Source organism: Dasypus novemcinctus, chromosome 9 (genome assembly GCF_030445035.2).
Source record: "Dasypus novemcinctus isolate mDasNov1 chromosome 9, mDasNov1.1.hap2, whole genome shotgun sequence".
NCBI lineage: Eukaryota > Metazoa > Chordata > Mammalia > Cingulata > Dasypodidae > Dasypus > Dasypus novemcinctus.
In genome coordinates, this window is record NC_080681.1 from 48,913,557 (window position 1) to 48,924,353 (window position 10,797).

At 34.7% G+C, this 10,797-nt stretch overlaps 1 long non-coding RNA gene across 1 annotated transcript in view; it reads right to left on the bottom strand.

Moving 5' to 3' along the window:
* Positions 1–2,583, bottom strand: part of LOC105745126 (uncharacterized) — a 36,844-nt gene extending 34,261 nt beyond the window's left edge. Inside the window, exon 1 of the long non-coding RNA XR_001117956.2 lies at positions 2,488–2,583. This is a non-coding gene — a long non-coding RNA (uncharacterized lncRNA). The remainder of the gene's footprint in view (positions 1–2,487) is intronic.
* Positions 2,584–10,797: the final 8,214 nt, after the last annotated feature.

Consider the following 10,797-nt stretch of genomic DNA (forward strand, 5'->3'; position numbering starts at 1 on the left):
ACACTATATTGTATATTATTTAGTAAATATATCACACCTGAACCAACATGTCCCCACAAGAATACTGGATTTGTTTTTTGTTTTTTATTTCAGTTCACACTCATGGACCCCTTGTTAAGAACCTCTGCTCTATGGGTAATTTCTGGGATCAACTTCAATAATCTACCTTTATCTGAATCCTTGACTCAGGATCTGTTTCTGTAAGAACCCAAACTAAGGCTTAGCATACAGAGAGAACAATTAGTCATAATTGGTGAGAAGGATTTATCTTCATAAGGAATAAAATATTTGATATGGGTACTAAAGGATATGGAGTTTTTACAGTGTGGTGATCAAATCAGGAGAGTTTAAGACAATTGGAAATTTTAAGACAATTGAAAGTGTATATTTGACAAAAGGTAGAATCCCAACCCCATTTCCCAATTGAAAAAAGCATGGGCTCTTCCTAAAGGGGACTAAAGAAAGTAGTTTATTGCCTTCACAGTTTATTTCTCTATATCAAGCTATAGATAAGCAAAGAAGGTAGCCTAACAGTCTAAGGAAATAAAAGTTATTTACTCAAACCTAGTAATAGATAACACTTATGAAGACTTAACTATGTGCTTCCAATTGTGCAAAATACCTTGCTTTCATCAATAAAATTGATACATAAAAATCCAATAAGAGTGATTATGATAAAAATAGAGAGAAAACACAAATAATTGAATGCCATGTATGAAAGAGGCAATATTTCAGTTCTGTACATTCTAAAGGGATAATAAAAGAATATCATGAAAAGTTTTATCAATATATTTTGCAAATTAAATGATAAAGGAAAATTCCTTGATATTCCAAACTACTAAAACTGACAAGAAGAAATAGAAAATCTGAATAGGATGATAGCTACTTTTAAATTAAATTAGTAATAAAAACAAAATATCTTAGAACAACAAATATATGTCCAAATTGTCTGCTGGTGAATTTTATCAAATACTTTTAAGAATACATAATGCCAGTACGATTTAGTTTGTGAAAAGCTGTTGTGAACAACATATCAGAAATGGGTTGGCTTTTATAATGGGAATTCATTACATTAAACGTTTACAGTTCTGAGGCTTGGAAAATGTCCAAAATGTTTCTTCCCTCTCCTCTGGGTCTCTTTGCTTTCAGCTTCAGGCTGCTCTGTGGCTTTTCTCTCTCTCATATTTATCAAGGAGGCATCTCTCTGTCTCTGTAGCCTTTCTGTACGTCTGGCTTTTTATTCCTCGGTTTATAAAGGACTCCTATAAGTGGATTAAGACTCATCCTGCACCAACTGCATAAGGCCTTACTGAAGTGATCTGGTCCAAAGGAAGGTCACTTAGTTGAATCTAGTTAAAAGGTCCCATTTACAATAGGTTTACATGCACAGGTACGGATTAGCTTTAATAACAGGATTTCTGGGATCTACCCAGCTTCAAACTGTCACACAATTTTATACAAAATTTCTCACAAAACAGAAGAAATGAAATACTTCTGAAATCATTTTTGAAGTGAGCGTAATCCTGATAACAAACATAACAAAAACACTATAAGATATTAACATTACATATCAACTTTCCTCAGGAAAAAAGCAAAGTGCTAAAAATTGAATTCAGCAATATATAAAAAGTATTACACATCTTAACTAAAAGTGGTTTTGCTTCTAGAACGCATTGATGGTTTAGCATTTGAAAATCAATCAATATAATAATTACCTTAACAGAATGAAGTAAAAAATCATGTTATCATTTTAAATGATGAAGAAAAATACTGGGGGAAGTACTTCTAAAATTTTAGAATAAGAACCTTAGAAAACCCCATCATTTACACAACCCTGAAAAACTGCAAAAAAAATTTGTCAGACTCAACAGTTTTACACTATGGAAATTAACCAAATGCTTACAAAATCTGAGGAATATTTAGTCAATAAAATGGCTCTCAGTAAACTGGTGAGCTTGGTTCTATTTTAATTGATCTTATTCCTATGCCCCTTTCTCAGATCTGAAGCAGCCTTGAAAAAAAGCAGATGCTAAACCATGGTAGCTATATTGAAAAAGAACAAAAACAAAAACAAAAACACCATAGCAGAGCCATTGGAGAGATCAGAATGGATTTCGAGCTTCCCCCAAAGCCTACTCCCCAGATATTTGTTACTGCCAGAAGCTCCCATGGAAAAGCCTCATTCACCCATTCACAGAGCTTGTATTCATTTGACTTGCATCAGAGCTCAGTTAAAAAACTCTATCCTCTGGGTGCTTGTAGAAAATAATCAGCATCATTTGTTTCATACCACCATTGCCTGATGTGGCAAAACAGTTGGAGCAAAGAATAAGCCTTCCATAAAAGCTTAAATGGAAAATCTGGGGTATGAGATGTCAGTAGGGGCCATTAAAAGTGCTGACATATTTCTGGGAATCAAGAAGATCATGTACATTTGAAGGCTACATACATACTCATGAAAGACCCAGAAAGACCTTAATATCTTACCTTTGGCTGGCTGGCCTTGATGTTTGCAAGCATGAAGCAAAGGATAAGGCAAAGTCATAAACTGTCTGATTACTGAGGGCATGTTCCAACATATGCCTGGAGAAACTTAGCAAGGAATTAGTGAAAGAAATTGAAGAATATCTCTGTCTAATAATTTACCATCCACTAAGCTATTTATGCAGATGCTTCAGTGGCCATGCATGACAAAGAATACAGAGTTTACAGGATTAGTCCAGTAAAGTCATTGAACAAACAATCAGTAGCAGCAGCAGCAACAACAACACTGCAGTGGGGGCAGAGGGAAGGATTCCGATTTCCAGAGATTATACATTACATTACTTAAAATTCCAATTTTCAATAGCAACAACAAATACAAGATACTCAATGAAATAGGAACCATTCAAATAAAAAAACAGAAGAAAATTTGAGGAAGCTGAGTTGTTGAATTCATTATGCAGAGACTTAAAATGGGTATTATAAAAATGTTCAATTAACTTTAAAATGTCTAAATAATTAAAAGAATTAATAAAAACAATATATTTCCAAATAGAAAATATAAAGAGACAGATACAATTGTGAAAAAAAGAAACTCAAGAGTTAACAAGTATAAAAACTAGAATAGAAAACTTACTAGAGGTCTTAACAGTGGATTTTAGTTAGCAGATGAAGAATCAGTGAACTTGAAAATATGTCAGTTACAATTATCCAGTTTGATATCCAGAAAACAATGAATAAAAATGAAGAGAACTTCAGAAATCTGTGGAACATCAATTAGCATGACAATATGCTCTTAATGGAAGTCCCAGAAGACAGGAGAGGGACAATGGGACAAAGAAAATAAAGAAAATATCGAAAGAAATAATGAGCCCAAACTTCACAAATCATGAGAAAGCCTAATCCACTTAAACAAAAAGCCAAATTGATTCCAAGAGGGATAAAATCAAACAGAGCCTCACCTCCACACACCAGAGTCAAACTTTTAGAAGGAAGAAACAAAGAAAGCATCTTAAAAGCACAAGAAAAAAATTACTCACCACAAAAGGGAATCCTAAATAAGATTAATAACTGACTTCTCATTAAAAACCATGGAGGCCATAGGCAGCATGAAACATGTTTACAATGCAGAGAGAAAAGATTATCAACAAATATTTCTATATCTAGCAAAACTACCCTTCATAAAAAGGGAGAAATTAGGGCAATCCCAGATAAATACAAATTGGGAGAATCTTTTGCTACCAGATATGTCCAAAGAAATAATAGAGGAAGTAATTCAGACTAAAATGAATGGACACTAGCATAATTCAGATCCACATGAAAACATCAAGAACTACATAAATAACAATAAAAGACAGTGTAAATGTATATTTGTTTGCAAAGCTTTCTTTCTTTTATCTGGTTGAAAGGAAAAATGCCTAAAGCAATAAATATAAAACTGTGGTAATGGTTTCATAATGTATAAAATATATAATTTGCATGGTAATACAAACAAGAAGGAAGAGAATTTAAGCTATATTGGATCAAACATTTTGTATAATATTGAAATTAAATCAGGTTTAATCCTAACTAGATTTTTAAAGTTATGATATTAATTGAAATCTCCACTATAAGTTACTAGGAGATAGAAAGGGAGTATTGAGTAGTAAGCTGATACTCAAATTCAGCAGAATCTATAATAAGATGGATGGATGGTGGCAGTTTTGGAGTGGATGAGGGTGAGGGTGGTGCAGTTGTCTGAGGAGGGTCAATAATGCTAGAGTATTAAGTGTGAATGGGAAAAGGAGGTGGGTTGTATAATCCACGGAGCTTGGAGAAGGCTGGGGGAAGGAACAGGTGAATGTGTGGCTTGGTGAACTCTGGGGAGGCCAAGACTAGGGTTGAGAATACAATGGTGGGAATGTTCTTGTGGGATCTATGACAGGAGTGTGTCACTGGTGGAGGAGACCAGTGATAGGGGGATGTGTAAGGAGGGGTGCACCTCATAGGGGCATGCCACTTTGGAAAATGAATGTGTATATTGTCATCGGGTGTTTACTCTGTGGGTGGAGACCCACACAATAACCAACAAAATATTAAACTCCCGCCATGGGGTGTCCTGCTAGTTTCTCAAATAGTCACAAAAATCTCTGGCAGTGCCTAATAAAAGAAAACAGACCAACATGCCAAGATTTTTATATTGATCCTTGTGCTTATGAACCTTGTTCTTTTAAAAGTGAAACCTAGCCTAATAATACCTAACACCTAAGTTACCTCAGGAAAACGTCTGTTTTACTCAAATGTGGCCTCTCTCCAAACCAAACTCAGCAAATAAACTCACTACCTTCCTCCCAATGTAGGACATGACTCCCAGGATGAGACTTTCTGACTCTGTGGGATGACTACCAAATGTTATAACCAATGATGTATTTTGAAAAAGACCTTGACCAAAAGGAGAAATATTAAATACAAGAGAGTTTTTATGGCTAAGATATTTCAAAGTGAATTGGCAAGTCATTTCAGAGGTTCCATTTATGCATGTATCAGGTAGATCTTACTAGCTACCACAATAAACAAGCCTCAAACAGTAGTGCTCCTGAGGGCTCTAGAAATATCCAGAAACTCTAGGCAAGGCCCATGGCCTTATGAAATCAACATCCCATCAGTGGACCTTATCCTGGACTATATGATAATCTGTTTCCTCAGTATAACAGTATTAGCCTCATTTATAATTTACCTACTCCTCATTCTTCTACCCCTTTTATTTGAACCTATAATCAACACTATTACCAGTTAAATTTATGCCCCAGAGACTTAAATCTTCATTCTGTTCATGTGCTGGTTGAGCCCTGACTCTCAGCAGAGGGACAGCTAACATCTACTCTCCAGTCCATTGGACTAACTCAGGACAACTAATAAAATGATAATGATGAACGACTCATATCCCAAAAATCAAAGACTATCTTCAACTGCAAGCAAAACAGTTCCTTCCATCTGCCCCATAAGATCTACACCTTCTCCCAGTCTGAAGCAGAGTGGGCCTCATTATCCCCAAAGCCTCAAATTTGCAGAATGAACAAATTTAAGGGGGGAATGCAACCACAGACTAAAGTAGATTAATATTGTAGAAATGGAAGAACTTGCAACACTGATATAAAGATAGTGGTTACCAGAAGTTCTTATGGGAGGGGAAGGGAAGAATAGGTGGAACTTAAGGTATTTTTAAGGCATTGGAATTGTTCTGCATGACAATCCAATGGCAGATATAGGCCATTATACCTTCTGTCAAAACCTATAAAACTGTACAGTGTAAAGTATAAACCATAAGGCAAACTGTAGACAGTAGCTAGTACTAATGCTTCAATACTGTTTTATCAATTGTAACAAATGTACCACACTAATCTAAGATGATATTAATAGGGGAAAATATGGTGTGGGGAGGAAATATATGGGGTATATGGACATCTCATATATTTTGGGGTAATCTAAAACTTCTCTAAAATAAAGTTTATAAAAAACACATACAAGTTGGAAAGAAAGAAGTAAAACTTTCCTTTATTGCAGATGATATGATCCTATATACAGAATATCCTGAAAAATCCACAACAAAGTTCTTAAAGCTACTAAATGAATCCAGCAAAGTGGCAGGGTAAAGATCAACAACCCAAAATCAATGTTTAGATACACAAACAATGAACAATCATAAGAAAATATCATGAAAAAATTCCATTCACAATGGCAACTAAAAGAATCAAATACAAAGAAAGAAATCTAATTATTAATGTAATGCTCTTATACAAAGAAAGTTATAAAATGCTGTTTAATGGAATCAGCAGAGACCTAAATAAATTGAATAGTCCACGTTCATGAATTGGAAGACTAAATATCATTAAGATGTCAAGTCTACCTAAAGCAATGTATAAATTCAACACAATCCTAATAAAATCTCCAATATCCTTTTTGGAAAAAGTGGTAAAGTCAATCATCAAATTTTTTTGGCAAGTTAAGGGGCTCTGAAAAGCTAAAGCCCTCTTGAAAAAGAGGCATGAAGTTGGAAGACTCAGACTGACCAATCTTTAAACTCATTGAAAAGGCACAGAAATCAAAGCAGCATGGTACTGGCACAATGCCAAACATATATACTAATGGTATATAATTGAGATCTCAGAAATCACCCCTCCCTTTTATGGGAAATTGATTTTGACAAGATGGCAAAGACTATTCAACAATAGTCTCTTCAATAAATGATGTTGGTAAAACTGGGCCTTCATTTACAAAAAAGAAAAAAGAAGAAGGAAGTGGCTGTGGCTCAATTAGATGAGCTCCTATCTACAATATGGGAGGCCCTGGTTTGTGTCCTGGAGTCTCCTTGTGAAGGCAGGCTCGCCCACAAACTGCCGAGTGCCACCCAACCCACAGGCACCGTGGAGAGCCGACTCAGCAAGGTGACACAACAAAAAGAAGGGAAACAAGTGAGGATACAGAAGAGCCCACAGCGAATGGACACAGAAAGCAGACAGCAAGCAAGCCACAAGGAGGGAAGGAAAAATAAATAAATAAATACACACAGAAGAACATACAAGGAATGGACACAGAGAGCAGACAGGATGCAAAAAACCGCAGGGGGTGGGAGGGAGACAAAAAAAAGGAGGATCCCTACCTCACAACTGATGCAAAAATCATCTAAAAATGGGTCAAAATCTAAATATAATGATCAGTACTATTAAACATCTAGCTGAAGACATATGGAATCATCTTCAGGACATTGTGTTAGGCAATAGTTTCTTAGACTTTATACCCAAAGCACAAGCCACACACACACAAAAAAATAGATATATGGAACTTCTTCAAAATTAACCTTTATGCCTTAATAGACTTTATCATGAATGAAGTTCTGATACATTTATCCAACAACTTGGATAAACCTTGAACACAGCATGGTTCTGGATAAACCAGAACAAAAGGACAAATATTTTATGAGCTCACTGATTTGAAATAATTTGAAATAATTTGAAGAAGCAAACTCATAAAGTCAGAATCTAAATGAAATATTACCAAAGAACAGGGTGGGGATAGGAATTGTGACATTAAGGCTTAAAATGTACAGGGTTTCTATTGGAATAAGGGAAATACTTTGGAAATAGATGGTTATCATAGTAGTACAACATTGTGAATGTAATTAACAGCACAGAAATATATATCTGATTGTGATTAAAAGGAGAAATGTTCGAGTGTATAAATGATAACAGTAATTATTTTTTAAATCCATGGAACCACACTACCTTGATGTGTGCAATGAGCACACTTAGCAATGAGCCCTAAGTTAAACCATGGATTACAGTTAATAGTACCATTATAAGAAGTGCTATCATTAATTGTAACAAATGTTCCACACCAATGCTAGAAATGCAAGGGACCCAGAATAGCCAAAGGGATCTTCAAATGGAAGAAACAATTTGGAGAGCTCATACTTCCCAATTTCAAAATTTACTTCCGAGCTATAATAATCAGTGTAATATTGGCATAAGGATAGACATATGAATCAATGTACCATAATTGTGAGTCAACAAATAAACCTTGAATTTACAGTAGTTGATTTTCAATGAAAGTTCCAAAACAGTTCAATAGAGAAATAGACTTTTCAACAAATGATGTAGGGACAGCTGGATATACACATCCAAGTAGTAAAGTAGAGCTTCTACCTTACAGGATATACAAAAGTTAACTAAGAATGGATCATAAACCCAAATGTAAGAAATAAATCTATAAATCTCTTAGAAATAATTTTGGAGTAAATCTTAATAACCTTGTATTATGCAATGGTTTCTTAAATATGAAAACAAAAAAACAGCAGCAAAGAAAAAAATAAGTTTGAATTCATTAGAATTAAAAACTTTTGCATTTCAGAAAATACTATCAAGAAAGTAAAAAGACAACCCACAGAATGGGAGCAAATATTTGCATATCATGTATCTGATAAGGGTTTTTATGTCTAGAATATATACAATCTCTTACAACTCAAGAACAAAAAGACAACCTGACTCACAAAATAACCAAAGACTTGAATAGACATTTCCCCAAAGAAAATACATAAATGGGGAAGTGGTTGTGGCTCAAACAATTGGGCTCCCGCCTACCACATGGGAGGTCCTGGTTCAGTTCCTGATGCCTCCTGGAGAAGGCCAACTGGTGTGAAGGGCAGGCATGGTGAGCTGATGTAACAAGATGATACAACAAAGAGGAAAGACAATGAGAGACACAACAAACCAGGGAGCTGAGGTGGCACAAGTGATTAAGTGCCTCTCTCCTACATGGGAGGTCCCAAGGTTGGTTCCCAGTGCCTCCTAAAGAGAAGACAAGCAGACACAGAGAGCACATAGCAATTGGACACAGAGAGCAGACAGCGACCATGAGCAATGGGTGGGTGGGGGGGGCATAAATATATAAAATAAATATTTTTTTTTAAAAAGATACATAAATGGCTAACAAGCACAAGTAATATGTTCAACTTCATTAATTGTTAGGGAAATGCAAACCAAAACCACAATGAGATATCATTTCACACTCGCTAGGATGCCTATAATAATAATTAAAAAAAAGGTAATAATACTTATTGGTGAAGATGCAGAGAAACTGTAATCCTCATACATTGCTGGTGGGAATGCAAAATGCTACTGCCACTTTGGAAAATATTTTGAGAGTTCCTCAACTTTTAAATATAAAGTTACATATGGTTGAACAATTCTTTTTCTAGGTATATGTACCCAAGAGAAATTAAAACACATCCACTCAAAATTCTGTAGACAAATGTTTCTGGCAGAATTATTTGTAACAATCACAAAGTATAAATCATGCAAATGACCATCAACTAATGGATGGATAAACTATGCTATCTCTGTACAATGGAATATTATATGACAATAAAAAAAAAGTACTGATACGTGTGACAACATGTTAAACCTTGAAAAAATTATGTCAAGTGAATGAAGTCAGTCACAGAAGACCACATATATATTATGATTTAATTTATATGAAAAGTCCAGAAAATATGAATCCACCGAAACATAAACTAGATGAGCCGTTGCCAAGGGGTTGAGGGAAGGAAGAATGGAAAGCGGCTTCTAATGAATAAGGATTTCTTTTTGTGTGATGGATATGTTCTAAAAGTTGATACTAATGATAGTTGCACAACTCTGAATATACTGAAAACCACTGAGATTTACCACTTTAAAGGGTGAATTATATTATATATGTGTACTATGTCTCTTAATGCTGCTATTAAAACACAGAAATAAATTTGAAGAAATTCAACATCTACATTTTTTATTTTTATAAATCTTTCAGCAGTTTCGGAATTTTTTTGGTTTGAAAAAGATATTCTTGAAAAACTTAGAGCTAACATCATAGTCACATATCTAATATTGAAATACTGAATGCTTTTCCATAGATCAGGGATAATATGACAATGCCCACTGTTACACCTCTAGTTAAAACTACACAGAAGAAAACTCTATTTACAGATAATATGGTATTGTTTTACATATAAAATCATAAAAATCTGCAACAAAACTAACAGAACCAAAAACCAAATTGGCAAGACTATAGTCCAACAATTGTATTTCCATACATTTGCAGCAGAAATTTAGAAAATGAAATTTCATAAATGTCATTTACAATAGCATCAAAATCATAAAATATTTAGGCATGTATTTTTTTTAAATACAGGGAAGACTTTTGTACTGAAAATAATAAAATGTTGTGAAAAATTAAAGACCTAAATAAAGGAAAGTATGCCATGCTGAAAAATTGGAAGGTACAATATGATTAAGGTGTTAATTCTCCCCAATTCAATTCATAATTTTATTGCAATCTCAAACAAACATCCACATAAGCATTCCTTGTAGAAACTGACAAGCCGATACTAAAATTTATATGGAAATGCAAACAACCTAGAGTAGTGAAAATATCTTTTAAAAGACAAGCATATTGGTGATCAGACCTTGCCAGACTTTATTATAAACCTAAATTAATAAGTCAGTGTGATATGGGTTTGTTTCAAATTAGTTAATTTGGATTTTAAATTGGGATTTGGATGGAGGCCCAGTGTGACACAACGGGAAACTAAGACCATAAAGCATGGTAAAATCAGTTTGTTACACCTTACAGAGAGAGATGCAGCAAGGAGTCAGCAGGAAGTCTGATGGGTTCAGGTGGCTCAACCAGCCAGCAGGGAGCACGCAAGCATAGCAGGAGAGACCTTTGGGCTTGCACCTTGATTGTACTCCAGGAGTGGAGGTTAGTAGATTTCTCACAGGAGTCAAGATTAGTTTGTTTAAA